Source organism: Mustelus asterias, chromosome 9 (assembly GCF_964213995.1).
Source record: "Mustelus asterias chromosome 9, sMusAst1.hap1.1, whole genome shotgun sequence".
Classification (NCBI taxonomy): Eukaryota; Metazoa; Chordata; class Chondrichthyes; order Carcharhiniformes; family Triakidae; genus Mustelus; species Mustelus asterias.
The window spans coordinates 6,782,978-6,795,910 of record NC_135809.1 but is presented as its reverse complement, the minus strand read 5'-3'; the positions used below and the strand labels follow the sequence as shown (position 1 = coordinate 6,795,910).

At 46.6% G+C, this 12,933-nt stretch overlaps 1 protein-coding gene across 2 annotated transcripts in view; it reads right to left on the bottom strand.

Moving 5' to 3' along the window:
- Positions 1-12,933, bottom strand: part of ric8b (RIC8 guanine nucleotide exchange factor B) — a 470,590-nt gene that overhangs the window by 99,841 nt on the left and 357,816 nt on the right. The gene's annotated exons all lie outside the window — the stretch shown is intronic.

The following is a 12,933-nucleotide window of genomic DNA, read 5'->3' as shown; positions in this document are numbered from 1 at the left end:
CCGCACTCTGTGCAGTGCAGAGGTCACAATCATGAATCTCATTAAAAACCGGGGAGGGCGGAGCCTATTCGCGGCAGAGTCTGACAGCTCTGGAACTCTGCACATGCGCAGTGGCTCCGATCTATCAGTCACCCCGTTTGCTGGACAGCTCTATCGCTGGCCAGCCTGGGACTACCGCAATGCCCTCCAGCCCCCCCCCCCAACAGCCCAATCGTGGCCCCCACGACAATTCCCGGGCCAGCCCCGACCCACTCCCCCTCTGTCCCGGAACGCCTTGATGTCCCGCCCATCCCCCCAGCAGTGACAATCCCCCAACCCTTCCCAACACAACAGATCCCCCTCGATGACACACCTGTCAGACCATCACCCCCCTCCCCCCCCACGGAGGCAGCCTCCCCCGACAGGAGGCAGACCATCGCCCCCCCCCCCCCCCACCCCGGCAGATCACCACTCCCCCCAGCCCGATGGACAGTGCCAAGGTACCCCTTGGGCAATGCCAGGGGGCACAGGCTGGCACTGCCAGGGTGCCCATGCCCAGGGGGCACTACCCCTCATCGCCCGACCTCTGATTGCTCCTCCTTCACTCTGGCGGGGTCTCCCGCTAGTTCCCCAAACGTGGGTAGCTACTCTAAACCCCTCTGGAGTGAAGTACTCCTGGTGCGGTGGGAAATGCTATCGGGCCTGGCAAATTCCGTGCTGGGTCCAATAATGACATTTAAACTACATTGAAAATATATTTAAAACAGATTAAAGTCACTTACTTCTCTTCCCATTGGTTTCCAGCGCGGTACCAACTACACCTGCTGCCCGGTTCTGGGAGATGCACATGCACCGGGAATGCACATATGAATCCCGCGAAATGGCTGACACGCAATTCTCCCTCCACTGGACCTGCCAGAAAATTTGTGGGTCGCGATTGGAGAATTGCTCCCAACATTACAAAGAAATATTGATAAAGTGAAGAGGCAAAACTGTGGAAAATGCATTTCAATATATGAAAATTATTTATTTATTTGTGTCACAAGTAGGCTTACATTAACACTGCAATTAAGTTACTGTGAAAATCCCCTTGTCACCACATCCGGCACCTGTTTGGGTACACTGAAGGAGAATTTAGCATGGCCAATGCACCTAACCAGCATGTCTTTCGGACTGTGGGAGGAAACTGGAGCACCCGGAGGAAACCCACATGCAGACATTGACCCAAGCAGGGAATTGAACCTGGGTCCCTGGCACTGTGAGGCGGCAGTGCTAACCACTATGCCACCACGCTGCCTTACGCCCACTTTGGATCTGAGGAAAATAGAACAGGGAACATTCTAAATGATGAAACCATTGGAGATCCAAAGAGGCTTGGGAGTCTTGTGACACAAATAAATAAAATACCATGAACAGTGCAGGAAATAACCAAAAAAGGGTATTGCGTGCGCTAACAGCTACACTAACAACCAATTTAAGATCATTATTGGATCTCTTAAAGTGACTCATATAAGCTTGCTCGAACTGACTACAATTACACTTAGGGGTCTTCTCCCTGAAAACAAAAGGAATATGTTTAAACCTTGTGCCTTTTTTGAATTACGCAATAGCCTGGGGAGTCTATAGCTCCTTTGCGTTCTCCATGGCAATGCCTCAACCAGAGCTAAATTGCCAACTAATCCTTTTTTTCTGTGGCATAAATTCTTGTGATTGTTTGAAATTTGGTATTCTTGTGTTTGTCCTAATGAGTGCAAGATGAAAAGTTTTGACAACATGTCTCCCCTTTCAGCAAAAAAAGCTAATGGAATGCTGGCCTTTATATTAGAGCACGAGAATGCAAGGGGACAAAATTCACGTGTTGCCCAGGTTCGACCACCCCTGGATTATTGTGGGAAATTCTGGGCACCACACCTTCGGAAAAATATATTGGCCATGGAGCGAGTGCAGCAAAAATTTACCAGAATGATACCTAAACTCCAAGGGTTAAAGTACAAAGAGTGATTCCAACAAACAAAAGTTGTATTCCCTGGAATTTAGAAGGTTAAAGGGTGATATGATTTGTGTTTTCAAGATAGTAAAGAAAACAAATAGGACAGATAGAGAGAAACTCACTGGCGTGTCAGCCAGACCTTTCAGGAGTGAAATTAGAAAACACTTCCACAAGTAAAGGGTGGTGGATGTTGGCAACTCTCTTCTGCAAATGATAATTGATGCTAGATCAATTGTTACATTTAAAATTAAGTTAATAGATTTATGCGAACCAAAGATATTAAAGGATAGACGGCAAAGGTGGTTATATAGAGTTAGATCACAGAATAGCCACAATCACACTGAATGGCAGAAAGGCCTTGAGGGGACAAGTCACCTCCTTCTCTACCTGTGTTTCAGATGCTATAAAGTGCTTTGGAACTTGGTGAGATTAGGCAAGTTGTTATATAAATGCAAGTTAATTGTGGAAATGCAGGTTCCTTTGTTGGACGGCTGGTGACATACTATGCAGGTGCATTACAGCACTGACACTTACACCCCACACAATGTATTAGCCAGGTTGTTAAATAGTTAAAAGTACAAAATCTACAGCCTTTTGTTCTCATGCAGGAGTTTCATTGTGAGTGATGATTCATTATAATAAACACACTATCCTTGACATTTAAAACGCTGATTGAATTGTCGCGAAATTTGAGAGAGACTCCTGCCTTGCCACCTGTTGTAATTATTACAGAAACTGGAGTGATTATTACAAAGGTTCATTCAACACTTGTTCCGCTTCTGAGATAAATTGAGTTTGAGTTGGTAATGTTTGTAATGTAATAGCATTAGAAGTAGCAGAAGTTGCTAACTTCTCCCAGGAACAGAGACTCAGTGAGGTAAAACTGAATATAGATTTCATGGATGTAGAATTGCTGGGTTCCATTGATTGGTGACCAAGGACTGATAACAACACTAGTTTACTCAGCACTCTGAGCAACTCTTACGTGCTTCTACTCTGTCCGCATTCTGGGAGAACCACCACCTCCGTCACCTGACCCCCTAAGTCGTCACGTCATCATGTGTCCACTCAGTCTACATCTTCCCCGTTTAAATCTGGACAACCAGTGGTACTGAGATGTAACAGTGTGCTCGAACAGTAACTGTGTGCAAACTATTGTATAACATACAAATTGAACAGGCTAACAACATCTAACTATTTATATAGGGGGAAACATGGATGAAGCTGTTATAGCCAGTGTACAGCCCATCATGTCTCCTTCCACCCCACTTTGTTGTTTAAAAGAAGGAAGATGAAGGTCAGTTGATTGGCTCGTGACATAGTCCTGAAACTTTGTGTTTGGTTTGGTCATACACCCTGAACCTGTGATTATGCCAGTTTAAAGTTCAAACGTTTAAAGTGGCGTAAAGTTGGCTGTGCTGTAGATATCCTCGGGCTAGTGTCCTCAGTGTAACCTGGGCATTCCTTCCATGTACCCAGTGGGTGCAGGGCTTGCTGCATAGGTGTGATATCCTAACAATGTTGTGGGTTTTAGACAAAAAGAAATGATGTGGTTTGCACACATAGATTCAAAATAACAACAACAGATGTATTCTGGGAGTTTGATCCGTGTAAGAAATTGGACCTGTTTTTACCAAAACTACAGCTGGTGCCTATTTCTCACTCATTGCTAACATTCGATCTCCTTTTTGAAATGAGCATTTCTTTGTCCTCACTACTCATCCAGCAACTTGAGATCGTTTTTGACTATCTCTGAAGTTTCTGGAGGTAATAACAAATCAAACGTAGTTCTCAACTTTCTCTTTAAGAGTAGTAATGCAGGTGAACTTGGGTAGTTTCATGAGTAATATTTCTATAAGATGCCAAAAAGCTATTTACATGATGTAATAATGAACCTTGCTCTCTTGAAGTCGCTGAAGAACATTTCAAGGATTGTATGAATCTGTCAGCTAATCCATTGGTTGATGGATAAGGTGCAGATTTTATACGCTGAATACCATTTACTTTGAGATAATCCTCAAACACTTGTGAAGTGAACTGTGAACCATTATCACGAACAATCTGTTCCAGTTCACCAAATCTTACAAACATTTCATCAAGTTTTTCAATGGTTTGTTCAGCTGCAGCAGGTCTCATGACAACAGCTTCTGTCCACTTTGAGCATGCATCAATATGGCTAACCGGACCAGCAGAATCTACATGCAAGCATTGCCATAGCATTTTAGACCACTCCCAATGGTGTAAAGGGGACAACAGCGGTGTATTTCTTATTCGTGCACAGGATTGACATTGTCCCAGTTTTTCTTCAATCTGAGTTTTCAGCCCAGCTACCAAAAATAACTTTGTGCTAATTCCTTCATTCAGACGATACCAGGATGTCCTTCATGTAGTTTTTTCAAGAACTCTTCCATGCAAACTAGGAGGAATGATCACTCGGATTCCCCACAATAAACATCCACTTTGGACAGTCAACTCAAGCTTTCTTGACACATGGTTTCAAATCAGGATGGGTACGATGTGTTCCAACTATCATTCCTTTCAATACCATATCCATCACCTTCCCCATCACAGGATCATTTCTGGTATGTCTGTGAACTTGAGAAGCTGTCACAGGGAAATGATCTACTCACAAAAATTAAAGAATATTAGCAAAATTAATTGGTGGCATCTTCTCAATAGGTAAAGATAAGCACGATAATGCATCAGCATTTGCATGGCACTCTGAATGAGGATAATTTATATTGTAGGAGAGTACAGATCAGGTCAGTGACCATCTTTACAATTGGCTAACAGCTCATGAGGATATGCCTTCATACGGCCCAAAAATAGTAGTCAAGAGTTGATGATTTGTCAATAATGTGAAATGATGACTAATGATGAAACCTTTGCATAGCAAAAATTATACTCAATGTTTCTTTTTCTAGCTGAGCATGGTTAGATTCAGCACAAGTCAGAGAATACAAAACAAAAGCCATGAGTCGATTTTTTCCCCCCAAAGGCATACTCTGTGAAATGACTATCCCTATTCCATAAGGTGAAGCATCACAAGCAAGCTGTAATGGTAGTTTCAGATTAAAATAAACCAATACTTCAGATCTCTGCAAAGCATTTTTGACATCCTTGTATGTTTTCTCACACTCTGTGGTCCAGTTCCATGACTGTTCCACACACAGAAAATTAAGCAATAGCTTCTAATGTAGCAAAGTTAGGAAGAAATTTACCACAACAATTTACTAATCCTAGAAAGAACTTCAGTTGCATCGTATATGTTACATTTATCATTACCAACTTCTTATGGCCGGATGCGGTCTGGGTTCTGACCATCTGACCAGGTGTTAGAGGGCCAAGTCTGTGGGCAGTGGAATTACAGTGCATTTTCCCTCTTCATCGGCATTCCATGAGGGCACCATTCATGTAGGTTTCATGGGCTGCAAAAAAGCCTTGGCAGTACCTGGAGCACATGGAGAATAGTCATTGCGCTGACAAGGGCACCCATGTCTTGGCATGTTTTGCAGGTTGAGGAGTGCAGCATAGTAATCTGTATGATCCTGGGCACATTTCTCTAGAAGATGCTTCACTGAACATACCGCCTGTTCCACCAGGCCATTGGCCTGTCGGTATAGGGGGCTGCTCATGATATGCTCAAAGTCCCATGTGGGTGCAAAGTTTTTAAATTCAGTGGAGACAAATTTGCGAGTGTTGTTTTTTATGAGTTTCTGACGGATGCCACATGTGACAAAGTATCTCTAGAACTTGACTATGACTGTCTTACTCGTCACAGTTGGCAGATAGTTGAGTTCAAACCACTCAGAATACTAAGACCAGATGTCATTTACCATTCCATTTGAAGATATCGGCTATTGTGGATGATCATGGGAGGTCCAGGACCTCATATAGGTGCAGCAGTTCTTTTGTTTGATGTGGCTTGAGTTCATTGCATGGTGCATATCAGGAGACTTCCCTTTCCAGATCGGCATACATGGAGGGCCGCTGTAATGAATCCCTGGTGAAGTTGCTGGGTGTAGTACCTTTGAAAAGCTGTAGGAATGACAAATCACTGATCATATATTATCAGTCCATCCTGTACAATTAGTTCATCTCTGATGGCACATGGGGGCTGGCACTAATGCCCGATCTGCGGAGGTTGGCCAAGGTGGCCAGCCTTGAACCTGTTGAGGGTGAACCACTCTTTCCTTGTGTTAGGGTCCCGGATCAGAACCCCAAGGTATATTCTGAAGCCAGACTAGATCTCAACAATTTTTCTATTTTAGCATAAATGTGAGGAAAGAATGCTTCCCTCCAGGAGTAATTTCACTGACAAATTAGGGGTTTTTAAAAAATCAAAACAAGCTTCATTCATAGCACTGTTTAAATATAACTAACAAAATGAGGCAGGTTAATCCCTAAATGTTGAATAATCTTTCAATATGAAAAGAAACAACTCTAATTTCTAACTTATCACTATGTCAGTTCCAAGGAAGCCATGATGTGGAGATGCCGGCGTTGGACTGGGGTAAACACAGTAAGAAGTTTAACAACACCAGGTTAAAGTCCAACAGGTTTATTTGGTAGCAAAAGCCACACAAGCTTTCGAGGCTCTGAGCCCCTTCTTCAGGTGAGTGGGAATTCTGTTCACAAACAGAACTTATAAGACACAGACTCAATTTACATGAATAATGGTTGGAATGCGAATACTTACAACTAATCCAGTCTTTAAGAAACAAAATTATTCATGTAAATTGAGTCTGTGTCTTATAAGTTCTGTTTGTGAACAGAATTCCCACTCACCTGAAGAAGGGGCTCAGAGCCTCGAAAGCTTGTGTGGCTTTTGCTACCAAATAAACCTGTTGGACTTTAACCTGGTGTTGTTAAACTTCTTACTGTGTTCCAAGGAAGCAACAGTCTTCCCATAGACTTAAATACCACTTTAGATCCAGTTAGCAAGCCCAGGCATACTTGTTTTAAATTAATGTAGAACATCCTGAAGCTTCAGAGAGATTTTGTAGAGAAAGACTTTGCAGAGAGAGAGCGCAGACCTCTTATTTAAACAGCTCCAGTCAGCAACTAACTCTAAATTGAAACAGAAACTGTTTCTCTGCTATAAACCTAACTCCTCTCATTAACCATAGTATCACATGACCCTGTATACCTAAACAAAATCTTCTATTCCTTTAATTACACAGGGGAAATCTCGGTTTATAAACAACAGTCCATTAGCCCTATAATAGTAAACACTACATGGCTAAAGTGAGTAATTATCCTGCTTTATCAGCATCTGAGCTACATTCCTACTAGATATACTGACTCCCGGTAAAAAAAATGGCACTTTAAAACAGTCTATAGAAACCTAAAATATTTCAATAGCATAGTAACATCACACTTGGAACGTTGAACCCATAAAATGGTAGAAAAAGTTCACAATGCCCCCCACCTACCACTTTATGCTGATCTATTCAGCCCGCCCAAGATATGACTCCCATCAAGAAGGCCGCACTGGAAAAACCCTCCCGCACAGGACATCAATGCAAACTCCACCTGAACAAATGAATGGGAATCATTAGAAACCACAAACAAGTACCTGGTTTCAAACCCAACTCAATCGCTGTCCAGTTTCAACATTCCAAGGAAAGAGTGTTCCGCCCTCAACAGGTTCAGGACGGCCACAGCCCCAGCTTGGACAACCTCCACAGATGGCAGCACAGTGGCAAGCACTGCTGCCTCCAAGAGCCAGGGACCTGGGTTCAATTCCAGCCTCGGGCGACTCAGGGGTTTGCGTGGGTTTCCTCCGGGTTCTCTGGTTTCCTCCCTCAGTCCAAAGATGTGCGGGTTGGGTGGATTGGACATGCTAAATTGTGCCTTAAAGTGTCAGGGGGATTAGCGGGGTAAATACATGGGGCTACAGGGATAGGGCCTGGGTGGGATTGTTGATGGTGTAAGCTCAATGGGCCGAATGGCCTCCTTCTGCACTGTAGGGATTCAATGATTAATGCCAGCCCCATGTGCTTGTCGGAGAGAGCAAACTGTGCACCACACCATGGTAATATTTCAAAGAACAGCAGGTGTTCCGGCCAAAATGTTTCCTTCAACCAGCTTCACAGAAACAGATTATCTGATCGTTATCTAATTGTTATTTGTGTGACTTTGTGCCAAGAGGCAGATGCATTTTTAAAAACTTGTTGAAGGATTGTGAGTGTTAGTGGCAAATGTGGCATTTATTACCCTGTTAGGATTTGGAACAGATTTGCAGAAAAACGGATGGAGATAAGATCTTTTAACTCCTTCACAATGTGATGAGAGACTGTAAGAATTTCAATGAAAATGAGCAGGATAATCTTTCTCATGCAATATGAAATAAATCTCAGCCTCCTACTCCCCCTAGTGCCTTCTTGCTGCGAGAGTAGTCGAACATGTGCAGGATTGAAGGATAATGTTTGAGGAGGTGTTTATAGACAGGAAAGGCAGTAGTAGAGTGGCTGGCTCCAGTGAACACTACAAAATGGCTTCAGTTTTAACTAGTCTCTGTGTGTAGCTTAAAGTTTTTTTTAAAGTTGATTTATTCGTGTCACAAGTAGGCTTACATTAACACTGCAATGAAGTTACTGTGAAAATCCCCTTGTCACCACACTCCGGCGCCTGTGCGGGTACATTGAAGGTGAATCTAGCATGGCTAATGCACCTAACCAGCACGTCTTTCGGACTGTGGGAGGAAACCGGAGCACCTGAAGGAAACCCACGCAGACACGGGGAGAATGTGCAGATTTCACACAGATGGTGACCCAAGCCGAGAACCTGGTCCCTGGCGCTGTGAAGTAGCAGTGCTAACCACTGCGCCATCATGCCATCCACTGCAGCATATACAATGTTCATATATCAATTACATTCAGTAACGAGCTGTAGAGAATAAACAGCAAATGAACAGCCCACATAGTCAGTCTTATCTATTTCTTATTGTCCTCCTCAGGTCTTGAATGGTGCTATATAAATGCAGGTATTTTAATATATATCAAATTCATTAGCTGTAAATTGCTTTGGGATATCCTGAATGTGTGAAATGCTTGTTTGTTTTTGTTCTATAAAAACCCACGCTCAGGGCCATGGAGATGGATGCCCCCGAGTTCCTATACAGCACATTTTTCAAGGCGAAGCCCTGTTTCCTGGCAGTGCTTCCAGCTTCAGCCCAGATCTTAATGCTAAACTGCTATGGCCTCAATGCTGGGTGGCAGCACTCAATGACGGAGTTCAAGGGAGTTTCTCAAGGGCAATGTCTGTCAGAACCCTGACCTTTTGTCTCCAATGTAGCCACGTGATCACTTTGAACTCTGGCACAAACAGTAGATGTTGTTGGTTGAGATTGGCACTGAAAGGTTGCTCTCAATCACAACTCTAAAGTTGCTGTTCAGCTGCAGTCTCAACATTGTGACAGCCTCAAGCCAATGTACACATTGAAAAATTCAAGCCCTTGCAAAGGTCAGGAGGGTGGGACAGTTCAATTCTTTATCTTTAGTGCTGAGTATTCAGAAAACTCGAGCTTAACTACACCCTACAATGACTGGAAACTCTCGAGATAGTCATTCCTTGCTTGCAAAATACCAACAGCTACAGCTTAAAAAGATATCACATTTATATAGGGATTTTGGCAATCTCAGGACACCCTAAAGAACTTCACAGCTGGTGAATTGCTTTTGCAGAATGGTGATCGTTTGCAGAAATGACAGCTATTTTCCACACAGCAAGACCCTACCAGAAAATAAAAGACAGATGACTGATGGAGGTTGATGATACTGGCTCAGTGGGGTGTCAATGTTGTTCACAACGCTGAGATAACTCCCATGCTCAACAACTTGTATCTTGAAAGCACTTAATGTGATACAACATTCCAATGCATCTCACAAGGACATTATAAAATAAAATGATATCAAGACACACAAGGAAACATTAGTGTGGATAAGAAAAGGTTTAGTCAAAGAGGTAGGTTTTAATAAGCATCTTAAAGGAGGTTTCAGAGTTTAAGGTTGAGGCAGCTCAAATTTAGGAAGTACCTAGTGGAGGGAACTAATGGAGAAACTATGAGGGGAAACTAAGTGGAGAGGGAGTAAGAGATGAGGAGGAAAAGGATAGGGCAGGACAGAGAAGAAGGATTGGAGGAGAGGACTGAGAAGTGGTCTTTGTGGGGAGAATCATAGAATCATAGAATCCCTGCAGTGCAGGAGACCATTCTGCCCATCAAGTCTACACCAACAATCCCACCCAGGTCCTATCCCCGTAACCCCATGTATTTACCAAGTTACTCCCCCGACACTAAGGGGCAATTTAGTATTGCCAATCCACCTAACCCACACATCTTTGGAGTGCGAGAGTGTGGGTTTCCTCTGGGAAGCACCCAGAGGAAACCCATGCAGACATGGGAAGATGACTGAAAACATGTACCAACTAACTCAATTACAGCTTCTTCCCTGTTGCCATCAGACTTTTGAATGGTCCTACCACATATTAAGCTGATCTTTCTCTTCACTCTATCGGTAACTGCAACTACATTCTGCATCCTATCCTTTCCTTCTCCCCTATGTACTCTATGAATGGTATGTTTTGTCTGTATAGCTCACAAAAAACAATACTTTTCACTGTATCACAATGTGACAATAATAAATCAATTATATTCAACATGCAAACTCCAGACAGTTAACCAAGGCCAGAATTGAACCTGGGTTCCTGGCACTGTGAGGCAGCAGTGCTAATCACTGTACCGCCCAAATATATCAGTCACAGAATGTGGGAGGAAATATGGAGGATGGCGGAAAATAGGTATAGGGAAAATGGGAGCATTCATGAGGGAGTGGGGGAGATAGGGTAGGGAGGATGAGGAGGATAGGAAACAGAAAGGTGAGGGTCAGGAGATGGGGGAGGGGCAGGAGATGGGGAGGGGCAGGAGGAGGGGAAGAGGCAGGAGGGGGGGAAGAGGCAGGAGGGGGGACAGGAAGCTGAGGGGGAGGGGCAGAGGGAGGGGCAGGGGGAGGAGGAGGAGCAGGGGAGGAGGAGGGGCAGGGGAGGAGCAGGGGCAGGGGGAGGAGCAGGGGAGGAGGAGCGGGGAGGGGGAGCGGGGGAGGGGGAGCGGGGGAGGGGGAGGGGGGAGCGGGGGAGGGGGGAGCGGGGGAGGGGGGAGCGGGGGAGGGGGAGGGGGAGGGGGGAGCGGGGGAGGGGGAGGGGGGAGCGGGGGAGGGGGAGGGGGGAGCGGGGGAGGGGGGAGCGGGGGAGGGGGAGGGGGGAGCGGGGGAGGGGGAGGGGGGAGCGGGGGAGGGGGAGGGGGGAGCGGGGGAGGGGGGAGCGGGGGAGGGGGGAGCGGGGGAGGGGGGAGCGGGGGAGGGGGGAGCGGGGAGGGAGGGGTGAGGGGGCGGGGAGGGGGGAGGGGGGGCGGAGAGGGGGGAGGGGGGAGGGGGGGAGGGGGGGAGCGGGGGAGGGGGGGAGGGGGGAGGGGGGGAGGGGGGGAGGGGGGAGGGGGGGAGCACGGGAGGGGGGGAGCGGGGGAGGGGGGGAGCGGGGGAGGGGGGAGCGGCTGGAGGGGGTTGGAGCAGTGTCTGACTCCACAAAAAGAAGTCTCACAACACCAGGTTAAAGTCCAACAGGTTTATTTGGTAGCACAAACCACTAGCTTTCGGAGCGCTGCCCCTTCATCAGGTGAGTGGGAGTTCTGTTCACAAACAGGGCATATAAAGACACAAACTCAATTTACAAAATAATGGTTGGAATGCGAGTCTTTACAGGTAATCAAGTCTTAAAGGTACAGATAATGTGAGTGGAGAGAGGGTTAAGCACAGGTTAAAGAGATGTGTATCGTCTCCAGCCAGGGCAGTTAGTGAGATTTTGCAAGCCCAGGCAAGTCGTGGGGGGTTACAGATAGTGTGACATGAACCCAAGATCTCGGTTGAGGCCGTCCTCATGTGTGCGGAACTTGGCTATCAGTCTCTGCTCAGCAACTCTGCGTTGTTGTGAAGGCCGCTTTGGAGAAAGCTTACCCAAAGATCAGAGGCCGAATGCACGTGACTGCTGAACTGTTCCCCAACAGGAAGAGAACACTCCTGCCTGGTGATTGTCGAGTGGTATTCATCCTTTGTCGTAGCGTCTGCATGGTCTCCCCAATGTACCAGGCCTCGGGACATCCTTTCCCGCAGCGTATCAGGTAGACAACGTTGGCCGAGTTGCAAGTGTATGTACTGTATCTGGTGGATGGTGTTCTCACGTGAGATGATGGCATCCGTATCTTGCAGAGGTTGCTGTGGCAGGGCTGTGTGGTGTCGTGGTCACTGTTCTCCTGAAGGCTGGGTAGTTTGCTGCGGACAATGCTCTGTTTGAGGTTGTGCGATTGTTTGAAGGCAAGAAGTGGGGATGGCCTTGAGGAGATGTTCGTCTTCATCAATGACATGTTGAAGGCTCCGGAGAAGATGTCGTAGCTTCTCCGCTCCGGGGAAGTACTGGACGACGAAGGGTACTCTGTCCACCGTGTCCCGTGTTTGTCTTCTGAGGAGGTCGGTGTGGTTTTTCGCTGTGGCACATCGGAACTGTCAATCGATGAGTCGAGCGCCATATCCTGTTCTCCAAGGCGGCCTACACGACAACACAGAGACGCTGAGCAGAGACCGATAGCCAAGTTAAAATGACTCCGATGACCAATCAGAGGCGGAGGCTGTGAAATGGGCGGGGCCCCGCACGGAGCCACGTGCACAGTGGGTCAGGTGGATGTCTCAGCCAATGGGCGTGGCTCTGGTGCAAGGGGGCGGGGCTCTGGCACAGGGGGGCGGGGTTCTGGCGCAGGGGGCGGGGTTCTGGCGCAGGGGCGGGGTTCTGGCGCAGGGGGCGGGGCTCTGGCGCAGGGGGCGGGGTTCTGGCGCAGTGGGGCGGGGTTCTGGCGCAGGGGGCGGGGTTCTGGCGCAGGGGGCGGGGCTCTGGTGCAGGGGGCGGGGTTCTGACGC